A 26,401-nucleotide genomic window follows, 5' to 3' on the forward strand; every position below is an offset into this window, starting at 1 on the left:
CCAAACTATGGGTGTAAGACTCAGGTGTCCACAAACTAAAATTTACAGAGATATATACTGATCAACTATAACATTAAAACCACTTACAGAAAGTGAATTAGACTGATTTTCTATTTATAGTGGCACCTGTCAAGATTAGGAAACATCTGAAATTGAACAGTATGCTGATTAGCAGCAGGGCAAATAGGCAAGCAAATGGATATGAAAAACCTTAACCAGGGCCAAATGTGATGGCTAGATGGCTGTGTCAGAGCATCTGCAAAACGGCAGATCTTGTGGTGTGTCCCTTATATACTGTGGTTAGTATCACTAAAATCTAGCCAATCTGGTCTGATTCCACATGTAAGTGCTATAGTAGCAAAAATTGCTAAAAGGTTAATATGGGCAATAATAAAAATGTGTTAGAACAAACAGAACATCACAACTTGCTAGAGACGCCCAACGGAGGACACCTAGCGAACATACCCCGGCCTGGGGTAGAGAAAGAAACTGGCCATGCCTGGGGTAAACTCTGGAAGAGAGTGTGCCACGGAAAGGGCCAGGACAGGGCCTCCAAAACCTCAGCCAGATCCCACGAAGGCATTCTAGGTTGTCTTGGAGGCCTCAGCCTCCGGGTACCGTGGAAGGAACGTGTCACTAACGGGTTTTTCCCCAGTGACTGCTCAGCAAGCGGAGCATGATATGCTGCGATAGCCGACACATAAACCTGTAGGGTGGAGGAAGACAGTCCTTTGGTTAACTGTTCTTGACGGAATTCTAGCACTGCACCCACCAGGCAGTTACCTGGATCACTAACGGGTTTTTCCCCAGTGACTGCTCAGCAAGCGGACCATGATATGCTGCCATAGCCGACACATAAACCTGTAGGGTGGAGGAAGACAGCCCTTTGGTTAACTGTTCTTGACGGAATTCTAGCACTGCACCCACCAGGCAGTTACCTGGATCTAACTGATGGGTCTGACACCATATAGGGAACAGGTGGCATTTTGCGTTATACGACCTCCTCGTGAGGAAGCTCTGGACTGGAGAACGTTTTCTACAACCTCAGCTGAGGGACCAGAGTGTGGCTGGAAAGGTGTATAGGCGCAACCTTGGCCATGCCTGACCATGGTGTCCAGTTCGAGAGGAGCTGGCTGAGTAAGGAAAAACCAGAGGGGACAGTGCGAGGTCTTTGGTGTCGTACCCTGGGATGTATACTGCCCTCAGTGAGAGCAGCTTTCCTCGGGCCCACAGGTGAATCTGTTGTGCCAGTTTGTAAAGGAGGCGAGAGTTCAGACCCTAATCCTAACCCTGATGGTTGATGAAAAAGGTCACGGATGGATACTTTCCTCACAAACAAAATAAATATATGTATAGAAAGCTCAAATTGTCTCCTGATTATGAAGTCCGTATGAAAGTTAGAAGAGGTACAGTTTCCCCAGTATCACCTGGCAAATAGCAAATGTTCTGTTTGATGTCCTGATGATTTACGTATTTCACACCGTAATTACTTTAAAACATTTACAAGAATATTTGTTGAGTATGGTTTCACTTATAATAAAAACATTTGCATAAAGCATCAATATTTGTCAATGCCCCTGTTGATTAGAGTTTTAAAAAAATAGAGATGGATGATCCGCTGTGGCGACCCCTAATGGGAGCAGCCGAAAGAAGAAGAAGAAGATTAGAGTTTTAAAAACTTGAAATGTATTCATTTAAGATACATATCGAACAGAATGATTAATCACAAATAAATGTTTTAATCAATTGACAGCCCTAATATTAATATGATGTAAGGTACAGTTACCAGTGTGATGCTAAAACAGGTAGTAGTAATTTTTTTTTTTTTTTAAGTACATGTCAGAGCCCAAGCATCTTTACTTTAACTTTTGTAAAAAACTATAATCAATACTTCAACCTTTACCAGAGTCTTTTAAAACATGAGTACTGTACTTCTACTTAAGAGAGGGATGTGTGTACTTTTGCCAACTCTGCTGCCAGGGAATGTATTTTCTTCCAAAATTGCATATAGAATGGCTTACATTAAAAACTAAATGTTGGATTTGATTGGTTAAGACTGCTTTCCATTTTCAGGCCAGTTTCAGTTTTATATTATTTGCCAATTCAGTTTTGCAGTTTTCAGCAATGGAGCAGTAAGACTGCTGCTTTGTTTGCAGGTCTGTTTTTCAACATGGGACCATTGGCAGCTGTATGTGGAAAACTCCCATTGTGCCCAAGGATTGCAAGACCCAAAATGTTACTTATGGTGCAACTGCAGTTCTGAAATTCAGTCAAATATTTGAGAGATAGATTTGTGCATATTTTAGGTGTTATGTCATATTTGTGTATATACACGAAAAGCTAAACTAGAGAATATTTCTCTATTAAGACATTTGAGTATGAAATTTGTGTGTAAGCCTGTTTTAGTTCCAATGGCAATGGCAATTTCACAATCATTAGTATAAAGAAAGAATCTCTAAACATCTGTAGTGCATCTCCCAAATAAAAAAAAAAAAATATTTAAAAGTTTGTTTATGATTTCTTGTTTCAAATATTCTACCACTGGGTATTTAACTTGAGTAAGAAAACTGGCAAAAACTTTGCTTGTAACTTTATATTAATATCTGCGGTATTATGGGTAGGCATGGTGTTTGCTCAGTATAAAAAGTGGCTTGCCAAGTTTCAGCACAATTTCTTCCTCAAATACAAAAAGACTTTTTAAAACCTTGATCACAGAATGTACACAGCTGTATATCTCTTCAAAACAAGACAAAACATCTCAGTTAGCTCGGATAACTGAGTATGTTAAAGAATTAAAAGATTGAATGACGCATAACTTTCTATTATTACGTTTTGATAAGAGGGAGATTTTGTTCATCGGCCCAAAAACCAGTAGACAGAAGCTCCAGCATTTTAACCAGCATTTGAAAGCATGCACTGTAAAATATTAGAACAGTAAACAGTAAAAGACCTGGGAGGTATTTTAGACAGTCTCTTGAAAATCATATCACCCATGTTACAAAAACTGCCTTCTTCCACCTTAGAAATATCGCTAAGCTAAGAAACATGTTGTCTATATCTGATGCAGAGAAGCTCGTCCATGCATTTATGATCTCCAGACTGGATTATTGTAATGCATTATTATGTGGTTGTCCTGCATCATTCATAAACAAGCTACAGTTTGTCCAGAATGCTGGAGCCAGAGTTCTCACAAGGTCGAGAAAATATGACCATATAACCCCAATCCTATCATCCCTACACTGGCTACCTGTTTTGAATCGACTACAAACTATTGCTACTTACCTAAATGGTTCGGCTCGCATGTATCAATAAACTCTCCTAACACGCTACAATCCATCAGGCTCCTTGAGATCTCAAAACTCTAGATTTCTAGTAGTCAAGTCAAGTCAAGTCAAGTCAAGTCAAGTTTATTTCTATAGCGCTTTTCACAACAGACATTGTTTTAAAGCAGCTTTACAGAAATCAACAGTCAAGGTGAACGGTGCGCATTTATCCCTGATGAGAAAGCCATGGCAGCTGTGGCAAGGAAAAACTCCCTTAGATGTAATGAGGAAGAAACCTTGAGAGGAACCAGTCTCAAAAGAGGAACCCATCCTCATTTGGGTGCCATCAAGAGTTTAATCATAAATCTTTCAACAATACAGAACACTGGAGAGTGAGAACGTAAAGTTCTTTCTACAGTCTTCTACAGTCTATATGGTTAGTAGCTCCTAGTTTTATGAGCTCAACATTTGTGATCATCACAGATGCTGGATCTGTGATGCTGGATCTGTGATGCTGGATCTGTGATCATCACAGATCCAGCATCAGCTTCTCCATGCCAGAGCCTTTAAACACTCCAGGAGGTCCAATGTCAAAACCACACATGTTGCGGGATCCAATTGGCACTGGTACGTCTCTAGATGGTTCGGTATGTTTGCGAGTTCGGCATCTATATCTTTAAAGGTCCATAATCTTAATGAGGTGGGAGGTGACTGGAGCTGGCCAACCTCAGGATGCCTCGGGATGGGGAGAGAAAGAGAAGCAGTGTAAAGGAATTAGCGTAGCTGCTGTTCATGATATTAACAGCACAAGTTAATAATGTGCATGTGATCAGATGTTCTGGAGCACAAGGTTATGATGTGAGACATATGTTATGTGTAGGCTTTGCTAAAAAGATATGTTTTTAATCTGCACTGCAGTGTGTCTGAGCCCCGAACACTGTCAGGAAGACTATTCCAGAGTTTAGGAGCTAAATGTGAAAATGATCTACTGTCTTTAGTGGACTTTGCTATTCTAGGAGGTACTAGAAGCTTAGAGTTTTGAGATCTTAGGGAGCGTGGCGGATTGTAGCATGTTAAAAGACTGGAGAGATACATGGGAGCCAAACCATTTAGTACTTTATAAGTAAGATGTAGTAGTTTAAAGTCCATTCGAAACTTAACAGGAAGCCAGTGCAGAGATGATAAGATTGGGGTTATATGGTCATATTTCCTTGACCTTGTAAGAACCCTTGCTGCCGCATTCTGAACTAACTGAAGCTTGTTTATTAATGATGCAGGACATCCACCAAGTAATGCATTACAGTAGTCTATTCTGGAGGTCATGAACGCATGGACGAGCTTTTCTGCATCGGATATAGATAACTTATAGATATAGATTTTTCTTAACTTAGAAATATTTCTAAGGTGAAAGAAGGCTGTTTTTGTAACTTGATTGATATGATTTTTAGTTGCTGTCTAAAATAACTCCCAGGTCTTGTACCATTGAACTAGTGGTTACAGAACATCCATCAAAATGCAGTTTGAGATGCTGGAGCTTCTCTATACTGGTTTTTGGGCCGATGAGCAAAATCTCCGTCTTATCAGAATTTAGTAGTAGAAAGTTATGGGTTAGTAGTTCCTGCTAAATGTGGTAGAGCATTCTCATATTTAGCTCCTAAACTTTGGAATAGTCTTCCTGACAGTGTTTAAGACTCTCCCAGATTAAATGCAGATTAAAGACATATCTTTATATCAAGGCTTACACATAACACATCACATATCATAACCTTGTTCTCCAGAACATCAAATGATTATTAACTTGTGCTTGTTAATATTATAAACAACAGCTATGCTAATTCCTCTCCACTGCTTTTCTTTCTTGCTTTCATCCTGAGGCATTTTGAGGTTGCGCCAGCTCCAGTCACATCCCACCTTATGAAGATTATGGACCTTTAAAGAAGTATATGCCGAGCCCACAAACATCCCAAACCATCTAGAGACGCACCAGCGCCATTTGGATTTCACTTCATGTAGAGTTTGAACATTGGACCTCTTTGAGTGTTTAAAGGCTCTGGCATGGAGAAGCTGTTGTTGGATCTATGATAATCTTAAATGTTGAGCTATTTTATTAGTTGCTCAGTACCTCCTGATTACTCACAATCTTACCTTCCAGTGCTCATGTTAGATCTCATTCTCTAGTGATTTGTATTGTTTTTAAGAATTAAATTCACACTCTTAATGTCACCCAAGTGAGGATGGTTCCCCTTTTAGTCTGGTTCCTCTAAAGGTTTCTTCCTCATAAAAATTAAAGGGAAGTTTTTCCTTGCCACAGTCGCCGCAAGCTTGCTCATCAGGGATACATACACATAATTCACTTCAATTTTTTAATTCTTTAAAGCTGCTTTGAGACAATGTCCATTGTGAAAAGCGCTATAGAAATAAACTTGACTTGACTTGACTTGACTTGATATACATAGTGCAAAAATAATTGTGCATTGAAGGAAAAGTGAGACCGAGAGAGAAGTCCAGGTACTGGTTCTGGGGTGTTTCCTGGTTTAAACTCTGAATGGCCTGCGGGAAGACCATTCCTCCTCATTCTCTCTGTGTTTGCTTTCAAGGAGCAGAAGCGCTTCCCTGAACACAACAAAGAAAAGAGTCCATTGTTGGGATGGCTGAGGTCCTTCACAATCTCCCTGGCCCTGGTCTGGCAGGCTCGATGTGGATGGTTCAATCAGCTGAAGATTGTTCTCCTGGTGCCATCTGTCCAGGTTTTAAATTTCATTTAGGTAGGCCATCAGCAAATTTCATGATTGACACAGTCATGATTGTACAGTAAGTACAACAGGGGGCTAAGAACACAACCCTGAGGAGCTCCAGTGCTGAAGGTAAGGGTGGATGAGGTGTGTTTGCCCACCCGTACGGCTTGTGGTTTGTCTGTCAGGAAGTTGGAGATCCATTGACACAGGGGTGAGCTGAGTACCAGGACCTCTAACTTAGAGGTAAGCATGATGGAAATTATGGTGTACGCTAAACTGCAGTCTACAAACAGCATTTTTTCATTTTTGTGTGGTCCTTCACCCTAACAACACTCTAATTACATTGTACAGAGTCTAACCTTTCTTCTTCAGTGTCTTTAATTAGACCAAAAATGGTTACTTTATAATCCTTATCTCTCTCTCCCTCTCACCCATTTTCTCTCACTCTCTTTCTCTTTATTCCTGTCCCTCTCCTTTCCTCAGATCTGCCTGGTGCGTCCTGGTTCCCCTGCATTTGGATGGTGTTTTTTTATTATTATTGGAGGCCACTCTGTGCAGCTGTGGATGGTTTTGCATTAACGGCCTGGGGATCTTTGCAACACAGGAGCTTTGAGAATGGTTTTGGACTGTACTTAATGTCAACAGTCTATTAAATGGCTCAGGACCACAGTTTGCATTTAATCACCTATCACTGAACACTTTAACAACGATGAGTCTGATGAGTCTGGTTCCTTTCAAGTTTTCTTCCTCATAAGAAAGTTTTTTCTTTGCCACAGTCAGCAGTCACTTGCTCATTAGGAACAAATTTACCACTTTATCTAAGCTGCTTTGAGACATTGTCCATTGTTAAACGTGCTATACAAATAAAAATTAATTGAATTGAATTGTGTTGGTGTTGAGTACAAGCAAAGAAGAGGACACATTGCAACCATTTTACTTCTGTAGGTGTGTTGAGATGCCAAATATCTATTTATGGGGATTAAAGGTAAATAATTGATTCATTTTAACGAAGCACCAAGTCTTCCCCAATACATAAAAAAAGATAAATATAATTTTTAAAAGCATAGATACCACTTTGTGGATTTGATTAAACACTACACCATTGCTTCAGCATTCAAACTGGCTGGTTTAAGGGTACTTGGGGGATGTATTTCTTTACCATGACAATCTCCATGAGTAGATAATTCATATAGTGGGCAACTAGTGAATGTTCCTTTTATGAAGCTTTTATTTGAGCCTCTATATTTCAACTTGTCTGTCTCTGTAAGTGTGAATTGAGACGTAAGCATTTAAACACATTTTCTGGATAGGTCAGATACAAAAAACATAAAATCCATAAGCAAGCATGTTTATCGTTCAAGTGGTGTCAAAGGTGGATGGGAAATTGTGGGATCAATGCTTGATTAAATAAATAAACACTTTCTATCATATATTACTTTCATTTAGTTAGTTCACAAAAAATGCTACATATTCCTCTTTCCTCCCTACTTCTCTCTGATACAAAACCCTGAATCAAATGAATAAAAATAAAAATAACATGGTGTTTTTCTAACTGCTACATCTGCTGTATGGGGCATGCCTAGGTGGATCTGATAAGACAAATGCTAAAAAAAAACCCAAAACGTCTCTATGCCACACTGCCTGCATCCCTGCAGCACTTCTTTCTCTTTGCAGAAGCTGGCGCTGGTTTCACGCCATGTGCCCTGAAGCTTACTGGTCATGACATCACCCCACCGGTGCTTTCCTTCAGACTGATTATACACATGATTCAGAGCGTGGGCAACACAGAGGCATTGCCAAAGCGTTTTTAACTCGTTCCCTCTGGAAACCATGGTTACATATGTAACCTGGAGATGATAGTAATTTGGTTTTCATATTTAAAAGACTTGTGAGCATCTGGAAAGTTTCATTATATTTCTTCTTCTTAGTGAGGAGCCATATAGGGCCTTGATACTCAGTAACTATGTGTGCTTGGGTGATTAAGAAAATTCAGCTATAATTTTATTATAGTAAATTCTTTTTGACAAGACGAAATACAAGAAAATCATATATACTTTAAGATTGAGGGAGATGAGCAGACCTGCCATAACTACAAGGGAATAAAGTTGAGCAATCACACCTTAAAGTTATGGAAACGACTAGTGGATGCCAGGCTGAGAGAAGAGGTGACCATCTGTGAGCAACAGCCGAGGAAGAGCACTAAGGACACAACATTTGCTTTGAGAATGTTAAAAGAGAAGTAAAAGGAGTTAATTTGTGTGTTTGTGGATTTAGAGAAAGAATACGACAGGGTGCCGAGAGAGGAATTGTGGTATTGTATGAGGAAGTCAGGTGTGTCAGAGAAGTATGTGAGGGTGGTGCAGGACATGCATGAGGACAGTGTGACAGCAGTGAAGTGTGCAGTAGGAATGACAGACTGGTTGAAGGTGGAGGTTAGATTGCATCAAGGATCAGCTCTGAGCTCTGTGATGACAAAAAGAGTGCAGGCAGGGAGAAGTTTCTTCCATTTTTTATTACTCTCAAATGTGAAGTTTTCTGTTCAAAATTTATGTTTGCTGTTCAGCTGCTGATGCTGAACTGTATGTTGTTGATAAGTTTATACCACCAAGCGACAAAAAACAAGTTCAAAAGAGAGCGCATGCTCTACCCTGATTGGTGGATTGCTGCGTGCTTGACCAGTTACATTTTTATCCACTCATATATAAAAATAAAAACAAATGATTTAGCAAATTATAGTTGACATTTGACTTTTTTTTTTATTTAATGAAGTTAAATGGAAATATTTCAGTAAAGTACAAATAATAAAAAAAAACCAATTTAATTACAGTTACGAATTACGAATTTGTAATAGAGCAATAGATAAGTCAAGCAATGTGGGAGTTTTTAAATCACTTGGTTGATTTAAATGCATAAAATCCATACTACCTGTAGGATGAAGAACACAAATTGTAGAACTGTGGAACTGTTTTGCACTCCAGAGGCATTTAACAAACTTTTTTATAAAGATGCTTATTAATGGATTTATGTGCAAACTGGTCATATGAGCATTTATACATGGAATTTGTATTCATGAGAACCCTATAAATATGGAAAAGCATTCATATTCGTCTCAAGCTCCTAAGTGTGTAAAAATATATGCAAAGAAGACTAATGAATTTAAACTTAGTCTCAGACTTTTCAGTCAGAACATATAATTTGCATAGATTGTTAAACTTTCATAAGTGATGTATAATGTCAAGTTAAATTTCATATTTCTATTACAATTTTTGCAAATTTTTGCAGACTTTATTCATGCTCACAATGTCATGCTAGTTTACACAAAATATTAAATGTTTCAGAAACCAGTTATTTTGTTTCTGGAATGAATTATAGATCTAATAATATAATATGTATGCCATAAATATTTAGACAAACAAAACTAATTGTTTCAGTTATAACAAAAGTTGCTATAAATACTTGTTATTATAGAGCAGAACTCGTAGTCTGATTCACTGAATAAGAATGTCTCTAGGTTACATATGTAACCCTCGTTTTCTGAGGAAACGAGACGCTGCGTTTCTAGCCACACCTCCGGTGCCCCTTCAGCGCTTCCTTTATGGTTACAGAAGCTAAGGCTGGCTTCTCTCCAGGTGCACTTTATACTTTCTGGAAGGACAGAGATGCCAGGAGTGCCACAGAGGTCAAGGTTGTAAAAGCTGGCAAAGGTAAGCTAAGCATCTCAGAGGTCTTGGAGGGACACTCCAGAGGACCAAGCTTTAGAGGCTGCCACACTCCGGGTCGAGTAAGCTCTGACCCCAAATGCAGCGGGGAGTCCAGAGGACCCAAAAGAAGAGGAAATAGCATCAATAATCCACCTGCTGAGCGTCTGCTTATAAGCAGGAAGGCCTCTCCTCGGAGGGCCAAAGCAGATGAACAGTTGTTCCGACTTTCTCCAGGGACTCGTATGGTGGACATAACAGTCCAGCACTCGGACCAGGCACAGCCGGTTAAATCTCTCCTGGTCTGTGGACAGGAATGGAGGAGGGTTGAATGCCTTGAGCCTGGCAGGTCGTGGGACAACCAAAGGCACCTTGGGGACGTAACCCACTCTAGGGTGCAGGGAGGCACTGGTCATACCTGGAGTAAACTCCATGAAAGAGGGGGCCACAGAGAGAGCCTGCAAATCACCTATTTTCCTCAGAGAGCAGATGGCCAGCAAGAAAGCAGTCTTGATAGACGAGTGCCTTTACAAAATCTCAGCCAAAGGCTGAGCCTCCAACACTACAGCCAGGTCCCAACCAGGCACTCTGGGACACACCGGATGCCTCAGCCTCCAGGTGCCGCGAAGATAATGAATGCCCGGACAGGGAGGCGTGAATGGTGGATGGAGCCAACCTTTTTGCAAACTGCTCCTGCAGAAACTCCAGCACTGAACCAACTGGGCAGTGAACTGGGTCCAATTGGTGCCGAGAGCACCATGTAGTGAACAGATGCCATCCAACACGTGATGGCCTCTGAGGTCCGGGAGGAAGTGCTTCAAAAACAAGTGCACGGGCAACATTTCTAGGCAGTTGAGGAACACGGGATCTCTCCACACATCTAAGGCACGTAAGCATCGCCGTGTGACCTTCACAGTGTGGAATGGATTTCCCTTTCGAGAGAACCCCGGGCTCTGAGCCACAACTGAAGGGGTATCATGTATAGGAGGCCAAGTGGAATGACACTGGAAACTGCTGCCCAAATGAATCTCAAATGATGCCGCGATAGGTGGTTCTCTATGAGGGAGAAAGCACGCGCTTTCCGGTATTCAGGTAAAATCCCAGCTCCTTCATGTGAGTGGGAATGACATCTTGATGCAGGACCACTAACTGCTCTGATTTAGCTAATATCAACTAATCGTCTATATAATTGAGGATACAGATGCCCTAAGGTCTCAGGGAAGACAGAGCCACATCAACACACTTCAGGAAGGTGCGGGGTGACAGGGCAAGGCCGAATGGAAGGACCCAATATTGGAATGCTTTGACCCCAAAACAAAAACTTTAGGAACTTCCTGTGAGAAGGGAGGATGGGTACGTAAAAGTATGCATCCTTTAGATCTACTTTGGCAAACCAATCCTGTACATCCTGTATATACTGTACATGGTTAGTCAGCCTTGGAAACATTTTTGGTCTTGGCTTGTCTCAATAATCTCAGGACAGCTGATATATATATATTGTAAAGAATCCACCTGCAATGCCCCGTTCGGCGGCTGTCAAACCTCCGCTTTCCCTGAAGCTCCCGGCATCAATTATGCACATCTGGGACTCGTTTGGCACTCATCCCCAGCTCCTATTTAAACCCCTCACTCGCACTCACATGTTGTCCGTTATTGTTGGTATGTGTTGGTGCGTATGCGTATCCCGATACGTTCTCTTCCATCCCAGACTCCACAGTCTCTCACCGAGAGCTCCGCTCCAGAGCTGCCCTGAGAGCTCCGCTCCGCTCATTACTCCGCTCCGCATTACTTTTTGGTGTAAGTAATTAACAAAGCAACGGAGTTACTTTTTGAATGAAGTAATGAGTAACTGTAACTAGTTGAGCTAATGAGCACAACACTGATTATGGCTGAAGCTATACTCTGAGAAACAGGTTGAAAAAAAATGGGACATTCCTAAATTCCTGCATTAAAATCATGTCAGTAGAGATTTGTAAACACCTTTTTGAGCATTAATAGAATGTTAAAAGACAATGAAAGGCAAGGGCGATGAAAAGTCCCCAGGGTCCTATTTAAAGGATGGTTCAAAGTCATCTGCTCAAATTAGAGCATTTATTTTGTTACTATCAAAAACAGGAAACAGTTTGTTCTGTGTAAGGATATTAATTTTGGTTCCAGGTCATAGATATTAAAAGATACTGCAATTGTTTGTTTAAATAATATAAATCAAGCTCTTTTATTGGAGGAAGCATGCGGATTACAATCATACATCTGATAAACACACATTTGCATGACACTGAATTGTATTATAAGATTTGCACATGTTGCAATTATTGCTGTGTAGTTACAGTATATTGAAATCGGCTATCCAAGTCTGTGCTCTGTCACAAATGATAAATCTTTTACTGAAGTATGTTTGCCAGTTTTTATCAAATCAACCTTGCCTTACACAAATAATCAAGAAGAGCCTGCAATTTATTTCTTCTCAGGTGTGTTACTATTGCTTCTGTGTAAGAATTTGGATAAGGTTTTGTTCTGCTATTAATTTCTAATTATCTTATACTTCATTTATATTTATATTCATTATTTATTTATTTTTTTAGATTGTGGGTTCAGATTGATGCATGCAAGTCTTATTTGTGCCTTTAAAATTAGTTTTTTTGAGAAGATTCAGAAATTAAAAGTATTCCATAAATAACCTATTAAAATGTCAATCTCTGTAAATACTGAGATTGGGGGATACAATACTGTTAAATTTCTACAATAATGGTAGATGTGCTTGTGATTACTAGCTTATTAACATTTAAAAGGGTATCCATATTGATAAAAATCCTGTACATCATAGTTCTTCTTTTTCTTTCGGCTGCTCCCATTTGGGGTCGCCACAGTGGATCATCTGTCTCCATACTACTCTGTCCTCTACATCTGCCTCTTTTAAACCAACTACCTGCATGTCTTTCCTCGCCACATCCATAAACCTCATACTTGGCCTTCCTCTTTTTCTCCTTCCAGAAAGCCAGTGCATTCTTAGTGATAATTTAAGATAATAAGTGAAAAAGTATTTTGGGTACTTTACAATATTACCAAACATTATTAATAACACAGTAAATGCATCCCATTATCCTTACACAGATGCCAGAAATATATAAAGGACAACACAGTAGCCATGGAGACACCAGTTTTGACTGGTGTTCCTGCCTGTCCATGCAAACTGATTTGACTGTGTTCATTATTAGTCCACCAGAGTAAAACAAAAACCTACAGGAAAGAACACACAAATCCCCTGTGCAAATTATAATTTAACCAGTAACTATCTATAGATAGATATATTATAGTATTATATGTAATGTGTACATATCAAGTTGAAAGTTAAAAAGGTACAATTATAAGGTGTAACAGCATACAAATATATCAGTTCACCGAATACTCTATACCCATGATCCCTCAAGACCTGCTCCTTTACTTAAGAAAAATCTACTGATAAAAGACTTGACTAAATAAATATGTTTTCAGCCTCAACTGTTTTTCAGGCTGTTCTATAACTGTGGGGCTTTATAAGAGAAAGATCTGCCCCCTGCTGTAGTCTTCATTATTTGAGGTACTAACAAAGAGCACAAGACCGTTAAGTGCTTTATATGTCAATAGTAGTATTTTATCATCAATGCGAGATTTAATTGGGATCCAGTGTAGACTGATATGTGGTCATATTTTCTAGATCTAGCAAGGACTGCTGCATTCTGAAATAGCTGAAGCTTATTTATGCACTTACTTAAATACCCAGACAGTAAAGCATTACAGAACTCTATTCTAGGTGTAACAAAAACAAACTAGTTTTTCTGCATCTTGTAACAACATCATATTTAAAATTTTAGCAATTTTTCTAAGGTGAAAAAAGGCGATCCTGGTAACATTATTCATGTGAGCCTCACAGGAAAGACTAGGGTCAATAATCACACCTAAAACACACATTTGACTGCTGTACACACTGAGACAGAAACACCATCCAGGGATGCTGTGTAATCGGAAAGTTTACTTCTAGCTGTATGTGGTCCTAAAAAAGAACTTCCGTCTTATCTGAGTTGAGCAGGAGGAGGTTATCAAGCATCCTGTCTAATGTCCTTTACACCAAACTTTACCTCAGAGATTGTGGAGAACTCACCATTATATCAACAAACTGATAGCGATCAGTCAAATAAGACCTAAGCCAGGAGAAAGCTGTTCCCTTTATTCCAACAACATTCTATAGTCTAGCAAGCAGGATAGTATGATCAATGGTGTCAAAAGCTGCACTAAGATTGAGCAAAACATGTAAAGAGACAAAACCCTGATTAGAGACCAATAACAGGTTTACCACTTTAACTAGCGCCGTCTCTGTGCAATGATAAGGCCTAAATCCTGAATTATACATTTCAAGAATTTTAATCCTAATTAGATGTGATTATAACTGCAGTGATACAGAAATGCTGAGATTTTTTTTTAATTTTGGAGATAAAGGGGAGGTTTGATATTAGCCCATAGTTGGATAGCTGACAAGGGTCAAGGTCAGGTTTCTAATTAGGGGGTTAATAACTGCTAGTTTGAGGGATTTAGGAACATAACCAATGCTGATGGAAGAGTTTATTAATTTTACAACAGGTTCAATTACTTCTGGAATTATCTGTATCTGACTTAAATTAAATTAAGTCATTCTCTTGAATAGTGGTAAAACTTTGTAATTAGTTGTCTTTTATAATTACAGTGCTGTCTACAGGGTGATTTATAAAATAGTTTGGATATAGACGATTTGTATTAATCGTCTAGATAATTTGCCTGATGTTTTCAACTTTATTATTAAATGGCCCAACGACGGAATCCACTGGTGTGGGTGAAAGTATGCTGCGTCTTTCTCGTGCTCCTGTAAAAGATTACTAAAATGGATTGCAGTTTGTTACATGAATCTAATTTATAAGATCTAATCTGACTCCAATTTATAATAAAGATTAAACTTGAATATATCTAATTCAAGCTGATCATCTAATTGGTTGTATTTCTTCTTTAATTTTAATAGATTATTCTACACATTTAGTCTTTTCAATTAATTATTCATTATGGACCCAGAGTCGCTTACAGCCTTTTGCTTGGCTAACAATACCTGCTCACGGAGGCAAATTGGCCAGTCCGAATGTTATTAGGGTATAACGGTAAACTAATGTTCTTTAAGTAAGCCACTCAATTCTTGCTCATGCATAAAGAATAGTTGATTTTAGTCACTTTGTCATAACTAAGTCAGTGATAGTGAAAAAAATCAGAAGGTCCCAGATGTTTTGCTCTATGCTCCATCTGTTCATGAGCCTTCTGTATGTATGATCCTGGTCATAGATTTGCGGTAACACCATACTACATAATCAACTAAATATAAATTATGTTAGGGAATTTTAGCGTTAGTCAAAAATTTGATAATTATTTGCCAGGCAATAATTAATAAATTAAATTAGGCCTGCCTCTGGATAGTGTTCTCTTCGACTGGAGGCCACTCTGTGCAGCTTGGGACGGTTTCTCATTAATGCCTTGGGTGGTTCCATAAAATTCCGGAGTAAGAATGGGCGCTTTTGAGGATGGATTGGACTGTAGTTAATGTCAACAGTCTGCTACATCGACTCAGGACTAATTTTCACTTCTGATCATCATCACTGTACCCCGCAACATTTTATATCTGCTATAAATGGACATTCAGTGCAAAAATTTGTTTTAGTAAAAGCTAAAACAAATAGTAGAAGAAAGTTACACAGCATGATCAGCATAAAACTAATTATTTTAGCAATGAAGTTTACAAAATAATTTTTTAAGAGTCACTGAACATTGCAATAGAGACACACACAGAGACTGTGTGGGTAGTTCTGACTACAGAATGCTTTCATGAGTGTTTTTCCGAATCTACTTAAATACCCAAAACATCATCAACACTCATAAATTCAAAGTGATAACAGCTTAGCAAACCCTTTCTTGTGACAGAAGTTGACCTAAAAACCACGAACAGACCAAATAAGTGTAACGTTAAATTCCATTACCGTCAATTTTAACTTAACTTAAATATTTAGGAGTAACTATAACCCATTATAATTACTTATAAATATTTCCTTTCTTTGCGAGCTAAATTCGCTACATATAATGGTGTGGAATGCGGGCAAACTGTTATTCAAACTATATACTCATTTTATCTTTATTAATGGTTTTTCCAGCTTCTCTCCCATTCGCTACATAAAATGGTGGAGAATGCGAGCAAACTGTTATTCAAACTATATACTCATTTTATCTTTGTCAATGGTTTTTCCCTCTTCTCTCCATTTCGCTACATGTTACATTTGTGGTCAGTTTTTTTATGTGATGCTTAAATTATTATTATAAATAGCTGCGACTCTGCCTCATCTCGCATTTAGACAGAGCTGGTGTATGTAACTATACCTAGGAGGACTCACTTCTTTTAATGCTACATATTCGTTTGGTTTAATCCACATTTCTGAAAAACACATTACATTAAACTCCTGGTCGGTAAAAATGTTGTTTTCTAGTCAGCGCTTTTGACACTAGAGATCTAATATGTAACAATCCTATCTTTAGATCAGAGGTGCTGGCTGTGAATTAATTATTATTTAATTAAATGTTAATTAGGTTACTCAAACAGACTTTCTGAGATGTATGTGCATGTGAGTGTGAGCACTTGACACAATCGGTTAAGCTTTTCCTGGGGAAAAAGGGGAAGGACAGAATGCCTGGAGCATGACAGGTTGTGGGTTGCCGGAGGGCACCTTGGCCCATGCCTGGAGTAAATTTCAGGAAAGAAGGGATTGCCAGAAGCAACACAGTCTTAACCGTGAGAAACCTCAAAGCCTCAAAACCTCAGACAGAGCCTTCAGAACAATGGCCCACACAGGCACTCTAAGTTGCACCGGAGGCCTCAGCCTTTGGGCGCCATGGAGAAAACCTCTCACTACTGGGTTCTTTCCCAGTGACTGCTCAGTAAGTGGAGCATGACAGGCCATGATATTGGACATGTAATCCTCCAGAGTGGGGAAGACAACCCTTTGAGGAATCTCCCAGGGAGGGTGCTTGAGAAGGGCTACAAAGTCCAGGAACCATGGCCTGCCTGGTCACCAGGAGGAGACAGACTCCATCATGGCAAACTTTCTCCCGAACTCCAGGGAGCAGCACGACAGGGGGAAAGGCATACAGGTGGAACCACAGCCATGCCTGCACCATGGTGTCCAGCCTAAGAGGGGCTGGCTTCACATAGTGTGTCTACAGGTTTGCTCACATTAATCCCCTCCCCCTCATTGGAAGAAAAGAGGTAGAGCTCAGCCCCCTTCACAGAGGGAAGAAACTGCTCTTATCCAACCTCAGTGGTCTTCATCAGATCCAACTGACACATTGGCCCCACTGACACATTTCAAAATCTATTGGAGCCTACCCACAGGAGTAAAGGAGACCAACTCCTTTAAATGCTGATGGTTTCTGCAGGAGATGTTTAAACAGTATGTATAAGTGTGATGGTTAGGGTCAGGGTTAAAGGTCAAGTGTTTATAATCATGAACAGATATAGTGTGTAATAATCTAGCTGTTGGCAAAGGCTTAGAGTAACTTCGGATTAATTTTTATCCAGCCACTTGTAGTTAATGAGAGAGTATGAAGGTGTGTCACATAAGCCTTTTTTTATTAGCCAATATCACCTTCCTCCTGCACATTCACTTCTTCTATAAAATAAAATAACTAAAACAAATTATACAATAAAGGTGTGAATATTGGCTATAGACAGATAGATTAAACCAAAGTGCTGGGGGTTAAGGAACACAAAGGAACGAAATGCTCTCATATACTATTCTCACAAAAAAAACACACCTCTACACTTGCAATAAGGACAAGAACAGTAAGAATAAAATGAAACATTTTAATCAGAGCCTAATCTAAAATAAGTAGTTTAAATTACAGGATCTAAACCAAAATGGATAGCCGGACTCGAATACAAATCTGAATAAACAGTTTAAACTACTGGCTTTTGTAATACTTATAGTTTCATTAAAATTTTTAACATGTTAGATTTTTTTCACTTTCAATGCGACACCTTCCAAAAACATATGGGGGGGAAACAAACAAAAACAAAAAAAAAAGAAACATTTTATAGGGGGGCACACATTTTAAAATTAAATTATAGAGATAAGACTCATCTAAATACATGTTGATTTATAATGAAATGCACTTTTAGTGGTGATGCGGTAGCTCAGTGGTTAAGACTCTGGGTTACTGATCAGAAGCTGCCGCAGTGTATATGTGACAGGTAAAAGGTTATGCTTTTCCAGTTCACATTGTCCATGTGCCTTATAACCTTTATGGATGATATTTTTTTTCCTGAATTGTGTAATCAAAGGAGTAATTTTAGAATCATATCTGTGCAAGAGTGAAAGGGAAAAGTTTATAGGACTGTGGTGAGACCTGCTATATTGTAGGGTTTAGAGACAGTGGCATTGACTAAAAGACAGGAGGTGGAGTTAGAGGTAGCAGAGCTGAAGATGTTGAGGTTTTCGTTGGGAGTGACGAGGATGGACAGGATTAGAAACGAGTTTATTAGAGGGACAGCGCATGTAGGACGTTTTGGGGACGAGATGAGGGAGGCCTGATTTAGATGGTTTGTGCTGTGGAGGGACATGGTTTACATTGATAGGAGAATTTTTAAAAGAGGTTTAAAAGAGGCACATGTAAATGACAGGGGGGTACGAAGATTAATGATCCGCTGTGGCGAGCCCTAATGAAAGAACCCAAAATAATAATAATAAGAAGATTTTAGAATCATATCTAGAGAGCAAAATATATTATCAAAGGTATAAGGAAATCTATCTCTTTTTTAGGATTCCAGGGGCTTTTAATGTTACTTTAGCCTCCACCCAAAGAAAGGAAGGACTTGACAATAGTAGATGAATATCAGAGCCATGGCATAATATGTGTAAAGCATCAAAAGGCCGGGCAAGAAAAAAAGAGAGAACATGTTTGTTGGTTTTTCTCAAAATATTGATTTTGAGAAACTAAAGATTTTGAGAAAAGCTTTCTTTAATTGGTTTTATTTTTATTTTATTCTGGTGGACTAAAATAAGTAAAACATGCGCACACACACACACACACACACACACACACACACACACACACACACACACACACACACACACACACAGACCGACAGACACACGCATGCAGGTGGCAACAGGCATGTCTGCTTTCTTACTCATACATATACATTATCTTGCAAAAGTGAGTACACCCCTCAAATTTCAGCAACCATTTTAGTATATCTTCTCAAGGGACAATACTTCTTCTTCTTCTTTTGGCTTCTCCCATTAGGGTTTACCACAGCATATCATCCGTCTCCATACCCCCCTGTCCTCTACATCTGCCTCTTTTAAACCAAGTACCTGCATGTCTTCCTTCACCACATCCATAAACCTCCTCCTTGGCCTTCCTCTTTTCCTCCTTCCTGGTGGCTCCAATCTCAGCAGTCTCCTACCGATATAAACCATTTCCCTCTGCACATGTTCAAACCATTTTAATCTCTCCTTCCTCACCTTGTCTCATAAAACGTCCTTCAAAACATGTGCTGTCCCACTAATAAACTTATTTCTAATCCTGTCCATCATCGTTACTCCCAACAAACGAGCTCCAGCTCCACCTTCTGTCTTTTAGTCAATGCCACTACCAATGCCACTTGTCTCTAAACCATACATCGCAGGTCTCACCACAGTCCTATAAACTTTCCCTTTCACTCTTGCAGATACCCTTCTATCACAAATCACTCCTGCCACTCTTCTCCACCCACTCCACCCTGTCTGCACTCTTTTCTTCACTTCTCTAACACACTACATTACTTTGCACCTCTTTTTCCTGCAACCACACCACTCCACTGCCCTCCCTTTCATTCACACACATGTACTCTGTTTTATTCCCCCTTCTCTCCAGCACGTACCTCCAGCTCTCCAGGCTCTTCTCAACCTGCTCCCTACTCTCACCACAAATCACAATATCATCCGCAAACATCATAGTCTACAGAGACTCCTGTCTGACCTCGTCTGTCAACCTGTCCATCACCAATGCAAACAGGAAAGGGCTCAGAGTCGATCCTTGATGCAGTCCAACCTTCACCTTGAACTAGTCTGTCGTTCCTACTGCACACTTCCCTGCTGTCACACTGTCCTCATACATGTCCTGCACCACCCTCACATACTTCTCTGACACACCTGACTTTCTCATACAATACCATTCCCAAGTTATAATACTATAGGAAATAAACTTGAATATATTTCAGAGTAGTCAATGTGTAGGTTGTATAGCAGTATAGATTTACTGTCCTCTAAAAATAACTCATCATACAGCCATTATTGTCTAAATAACTGGCAACAAAAGTGAGTGCACCCTAAGTAATACCAGCTGTATGTCGTTTAACAATGCAAAGCCAAATGTTCTATTCTACATGTTCATGACCACTGGATCGGTGTACTCACTTTTGTGGGATACCGTACATTGGAGAAAAGATTGTGCCAAAATGGCAGGTCAGTGGAAAAAGTTTAACCAGTGGGAAGTTTGGCTGAGTGAAGCTGAAGTGAACCTCAGGGAACTAGGGTTACATACGTAACCTAGAGACGTTTCCTTCCAGGAACTCGAGCTGCGTCGAAACGCTTTGGAAACGCGAAGCGTTTCGACGCAGCATCTCGTTCCCTCAGGGAACTAGGGTTACATATGTAACCTAGAGACATTCTGTGGGGTTGCGGTTTGAGGATCAGGGTATTATTACGGCTTAATGAACCGTATTGTGTGCACAAGGGCATTTCCATATAACTGTCTGCTTCCAAAGTGGGTTTGAGGTTTGAGGAACACCACACGGTTTAAGGAACACCACAGATTGTTCAAATATTGTATGTAAAACTGTATTTTAAAATGTATTGAAAATTCTTTTAAGAAAAGTGTAGGCTATTCTATATAAAGTGGTGTTTTTTTTTATAATTTATAAATTAGAAAAAAAAAAGCGAAAAAAAGAAAAGGTTGTGGGGACCTGGCTAATACATTTTAATGCCCCACTTCTCCTTGGAGCTTTCATCAACTAAATATCGTTTGCTGCTGCAAAGTAATCTCGTACTCTGAATGGGACTATTTAGAAACCAAAAGATGTCTATGAATTTTATTTCCCTTTCAGGAACTCGAGCTGCGTCAAAACGCTTTGGGAATGTGCCTGAGTGTTCATGCTCTGAATAACGTGTGTAATCAGTCAAAAATTGGACGCTGGCCGTCACTGATGAGGTGACGTCACGACCAGGAGTATAAAATGCATATGAGAGAAGACAGCGGCAGCTTCCGTATCGCAGCGCGCGGCCCCGCCTCCTTCGAGGAGGGGGGGGGGGTCCGCGCGCTGCGATATGGAAGCTGAGGAGCTTACGGAGGTTGTACCGCGTGCCGTTGCCAAGCTCGATATAACTTGGCCGGCTCATGAGCAGGAAGTGCTTTCATCTAGTAAATTAGATGAGCGCTTTCTGACACCTGTGTCACAACCTCCGCGTAGGGGTCTTCCATTTTTTCCCGATCTACACACCGAGGTGTCTAGGTCAGGGGTTAAACCTTACTAGGCCCGCCCCTTCACCCACACTTCTACTGTGTATTTCCACATATTTGGGCGGAAAGAATATGGTTATGAGGCTATGCTTTGGGTTGAAGAGACACTTGCCACCTTTCTCTCTCCCGGAGTCGTCTCTTCCCTTAAGACCCCGACATTACCCACAAAGCCCCTACGCAGCACTTCTGTGCTCGTGGGTAAAGCCTATGCTTCAGCAATCAAGCTGCTGCTTCCCTGCACACCATGGCGGTGTTGCAGGCATATCAGGCTGACCTGCTGCGTGAATTGGATGTGGGGGGTGCCGTGGATGGGCATTTTGATGAGCTGCGCCGTACGGCGGATCTGGCTCTCAGAGCCACTAAGGAGACCGCTTGGGCCATTGGTCGTTCTATGGCTGCCCTGGTGTCTACAGAAAGGCACCTGTGGCTCACACTGTCAGACATGTCTGATAGGGACAGGGCTGTATTGCTGGATGCTCCGCTAACTCCTTCTGGCCTTTTCGGCGATTCAGTACATTCGGTGGTTGAGAGGTTTCAGGAAAATAGGAAACAAGCAGCGGCGTTCCAGCGTTACCTCCCACGTCGTTCACAGGGGGCTGCTCGGCGGGCTCAGCCCCAGCCGCAGCCCTCCGGCTCCCATCGGGAGGTTCAGAAACGCAGTGTCGCGACTCGCTCTTCCCCTGTGAGGAATCCTGCGCGGCGCTCGGCGTCGAAGCCTTGTGAGGTGACAGATCTGAGGACGGTCATCTCCAACAAGAAGGCTTCGGCAAAAAGATCCTGACGCAGAAGTTTCTGGGGATCTGGCTGTGGGGGGGCGTGTCACACCGCTTGTTTCGGTGCCCGCCCTGTCCCAACCCCCCTCAGGGACCTGGTCTGTTAACCCTGCCACCCTCGGTGCTTCAGGGCATGGCCAGCTCCAGCGAGCTCTCTCCTTGGTCTCCACCCGGCATCGCTGTGGTCCAGGAGATCTCGCCTCCCCTAAAACTGTCTCAGGGTGCTGCCCTGGCTTTGGGCGTTCCGGAGGTCAGTCTCGAGAGGCTGATACCCCTGAGGCATTTTCTGGGAGCTTGCAAAGCTCTCCCAGATGTGTCTCGATGGGTCTCCTCCGCCCCATTTTCATGGGGTTCTTCCCAATCTGGTGGGACGACAGCAGGCTCTGGTCATAGAACAGGAAGTAGACACTCTCCTGAGGAAGGGGGCCATCGAGGTGGTCCCTCCATCAGAACGAGAGTCCGGGTTCTACAGCTGCTACTTTATAGTTCCAAAGAAGGACGGTGGGTTGCGTCCTATTTTATGTCAGCTGAACCGCTCTCTCATGCGACTCAGGTTTAAGATGCTGACCCATAAGCAGGTCATGCTTTAAATCAGATCCGAGGACTGGTTTGTCACGGTGGATCTAAGAGACGCATACTTTCATGTGTCCGTCCTACCTTCTCACAGGAGGTTCCTGAGGTTTGCTTTCAGGGCCGAAGCTTACCAATTTCGGGTTCTTACGAATGCGGCTCTGGTTCCCCTGAGGTCTCAGGGCATCCGCATCCTCAACTACATCGACGATTGGTTGATCCTAACTCAGTCAGAGCAGCTGGCGGTCCGGCATCAAGATGTTGTTCTCGCCCACATGGAGGCTTTGGGGTTTCGGCTGAACGCCGGGAAGAGTGTGCTTTCTCCTTTACAGAGAACCACCTATCTCAGTGTCATATGGGATTCGACTACTTTGCGTGCGCAGCATTCTCCTGCCCGCATTGTGGTCATCCTTGCAGCCGTCGGGTAGGTCAGAAAACGGCAGCCTCTCACTGTCAAGCAGTTCCAGAAACTGCTAGGGCTTATGGCAACTGCGTCCAGTGTGATTCCACTTGGCCTGCTGTACATGAGGCCCCTTCAGTGCTGGCTCAGGACCTGCGGGTTCTCATGGAGGGGCAATCTGCTCCGCACCATCAAGGTCATGCGGCGATGCCTACGTGCCTTAGGTGTTTGGAGAGATCCCCGGTTCCTATCTCTAGGCCTTGTGCTGGGAGTCCCCGGTCGTCACTTAATGCTAATGATGGATGCGTCCCTCACGGGGTGGGGAACGGTCATGAGTGGTCGCTCCGCCAGAGGTCTGTGGGAGGGGCCCCATCTACTGTGGCACATCAATTGCCTAGAGATGCTGGCCGTGCTCTAGCTTTGAAGCATTTCCTCTCAGACCTCAGAGGTCACCACGTGTTGGTCCGTACGGACAACACTTCAGTGGTCTCTTACATCAACCATCAAGGAGGTCTGCGCTTGCGCCCCCTGTGCAGGCTGGCCTCCTTTGGGCCCAGGGGAAACTCCTCTCTGTGAGGGCGGTTTACATCCCAGGCCGGTTGAACGAGGCAGCAGACGCCCTGTTGAGGCAGGGGTTGAGGCCCGGGGAATGGCGGCTCCACCCCGATGTGGTGGAGCAGGTTTGGGAGAAATTCGGAAGAGCCCAGGTGGATCTGTTCGCGTCTCAAGAGACGTCGCACTGTCCTCTCTGGTTCTCCCTTACGCCTACGGCCCCTCTGGGGCTTGATGATATTTCTAAGGCGTGGCCAAGGCTGCGTCTGTATGCTTTTCCCCCCGTCACGCTGCTTTCGGGAGTTCTGGAGAGATTTCGCCGGGATGGAGTCAGTCTCCTCCTGGTAGCTCCAAAAGGTGGCCGCGCAACCCATGGTTCGCGGACATGGTGGCTCTCCTCGAGCACCCTCCGTGGGAGATTCCTCTGAGGAGGGACCTCCTTTCTCACCTAGGGGGTGCCATATTTTACCCCCGCCCAGAGCTGTGGAGGCTGTGGCACAGCTCCGAGGTTCTGGTCTCTCCACCGAGGTGGTAGAGACCATTTTCCACTCCAGGGCTCCCTCCACTAAGGGGTTGTATGCCGCCAGGTGGCATCTGTTCTGCTCGTGGTGTGAGCACCACCGGCTGGATCCAGTCCACTGCCCAGTTGGTTCAGTGCTGGATTTTCTCCAGGGACAGTTCGCCAAGGGGTTGGCTCCGTCCACCCTAAAAGTCTACGCGTCTGCCATTTCGGCCAATCATGCCCCTGTGGCTGGGCAATCTCTGGGCAGAGACCCCTTTGTAACGGTTTGTCATGAGGCACATCAAGACCCAGCTTCCACCCGCACTGAACCTCATGCAGTTTACGTATCATTCAAACCGCTCCACGGACGATGATATCTCCACAACCCTTCATCTGGCCCTCAACCACCTAGACAACAAGGATTCTTATGTAAGGATGCTGATCATAGACTTCAGTTCAGCATTCAACACTTCAACACAATCATTCCTCAGCACCTGATCGAGAAGTTGAGCCTGAAACTCTGTAACACCTCCTGAACATCTCCCTCTGTAACTGGATCCTGGACATCCTGACTGGGAGACCTCATTCAGTCCGTATCGGAAACAGCATCTCCAGCACCACCACACTGAACACTGGAGCCCCTCAGGGCTGTGTGCTCAGTCCACTGCTGTTCACTCTGCTGACTCACGATTGTGTAGCAATGCACAGCTAGAATCATATCATCAAGTTCGCCGATGACACGATCGTGGTGGGTCTCATCATAAAGAACGACGAGTCAGCATACAGAGAGGAGGTGCAATGGTTAACAGCCTGGTGTGGAGCCAACAACCTGTCTCTGAACATCGATAAAACTAAAGAGATGGTTGTTGACTTCAGGAGAACACAGAGCGACCATTCTCCACTGATCATCGATGGATCCTCAGTGGAGATCGTCGAGAGCACCAAATTCCTTGGTGTTCACTTGGTGGATAACCTCACCTGGTCACTGAACACCAGCTCAATCACCAAAAAAGCTCAGCAGCGTCTTTACTTTTTGAGAAGGCTGAGGAAAGCTTATCTCCCTCCCCCCATTCTGACCATGTTCTACAGAGGGACCATTAAAAGCATCCTGAGCAGCTGCATCACTGCCTGGTTTGGGAATTGCACCGTCTCGGATCGCAAGACACCACACGCTGCATCCGCGAAACTAACAGCATTGTGGACGACCCCACACACCCCTCACACACACTCTTCACTCTCCTACCATCAGGGAAGCGGTTCCGAAGCATTCGGGCCACCACATCCAGACTGTGCAAAAGTTTCTTTCCTCAAGCCATCAGACACTCACACACACTTACACACAACTGTGTGACTGATCTGCACAATTTTACCGGACTCAACACACACTCATACTCACTTCGTGTGACTGATCTGCACAAACTGGACTCAACACACATCATACACTGCGCACACCCACCATTCAGTACCACTCACACTAATCATTACCGCAAAAATTTTTACATGCCGTTTTTGCCCATCTTCCAGGATCACTGCTAATTGTTCTTTTGCACAATATTCTGTCCACATATTTTTTCCACTGTTCACTTTATCTTTGTTGTTGCTATATGTTTAATTGCACAATATTGTTTAAATTTTTCTGCTACTGTGCACCTTATTTTATTTTGTTAGGACAGGTTTACTGGCAGAGCTATTTTGTGTATTGTGTATTGTCCTGCACTGTCCTGTGTTGTCCTGCACTGTCTTATGTTATCTTTTTGAAATGTTTGCACCAGTCGCACACATGCACTTTATGTGACGAGGATCTTTCCACTAGTTCTTGGCCCTTTGTTGTTGTTTTTTTTTATGTTTCTGTGACTGTTGTTTTATGTATATCAACCAAGTTACAAAAACAGCCTTCTTTTACCTTAGAAATATTTCTAAGTTAAGAAACATGTTGTCTATATCCGATGCAGAGAAGCTCGTCCATGCGTTTATGACCTCCAGACTGGACTACTGTAATGCATTACTAGGTGGATGTCCTGCATTATTAATAAACAAGCTTCAGTTAGTCCAGAATGCAGCAGCCAGAGTTCTCACAAGGTCAAGAAAATATGATCACATAACCCCAATCCTATCGTCCCTACATTGGCTTCCGGTTAAGTTTCAAATAGACTACAAACTATTACTTCTCACTTATAAAGCACTAAATGGTTTGGCTCCTATGTATCTATCCAGTCTTTTAACACGCTACAATCCGGCACGCTCCCTGAGATTTCAAAACTCTGGGCTTCTAGTAGTTCCTAGAATAGCAAAGTCCACTAAAGGTGGTAG

The 26,401-nt window shown here is 42.1% G+C and overlaps 2 long non-coding RNA genes across 2 annotated transcripts in view; one reads left to right on the forward strand and one right to left on the reverse strand.

Moving 5' to 3' along the window:
- Positions 1-26,401, forward strand: part of LOC310739797 — a 69,693-nt gene that overhangs the window by 29,677 nt on the left and 13,615 nt on the right. The gene's annotated exons all lie outside the window — the stretch shown is intronic.
- The window catches only part of LOC310739805, a 77,742-nt gene continuing 76,033 nt past the window's right edge, over positions 24,693-26,401 (reverse strand). Inside the window, exon 2 of the long non-coding RNA XR_014537503.1 lies at positions 24,693-24,924. This is a non-coding gene — a long non-coding RNA (uncharacterized lncRNA). The remainder of the gene's footprint in view (positions 24,925-26,401) is intronic.

This window comes from Silurus aristotelis, assembly GCF_946808225.1.
Source record: "Silurus aristotelis genome assembly, chromosome: 17".
In the NCBI taxonomy this organism is placed as follows: Eukaryota; Metazoa; Chordata; class Actinopteri; order Siluriformes; family Siluridae; genus Silurus; species Silurus aristotelis.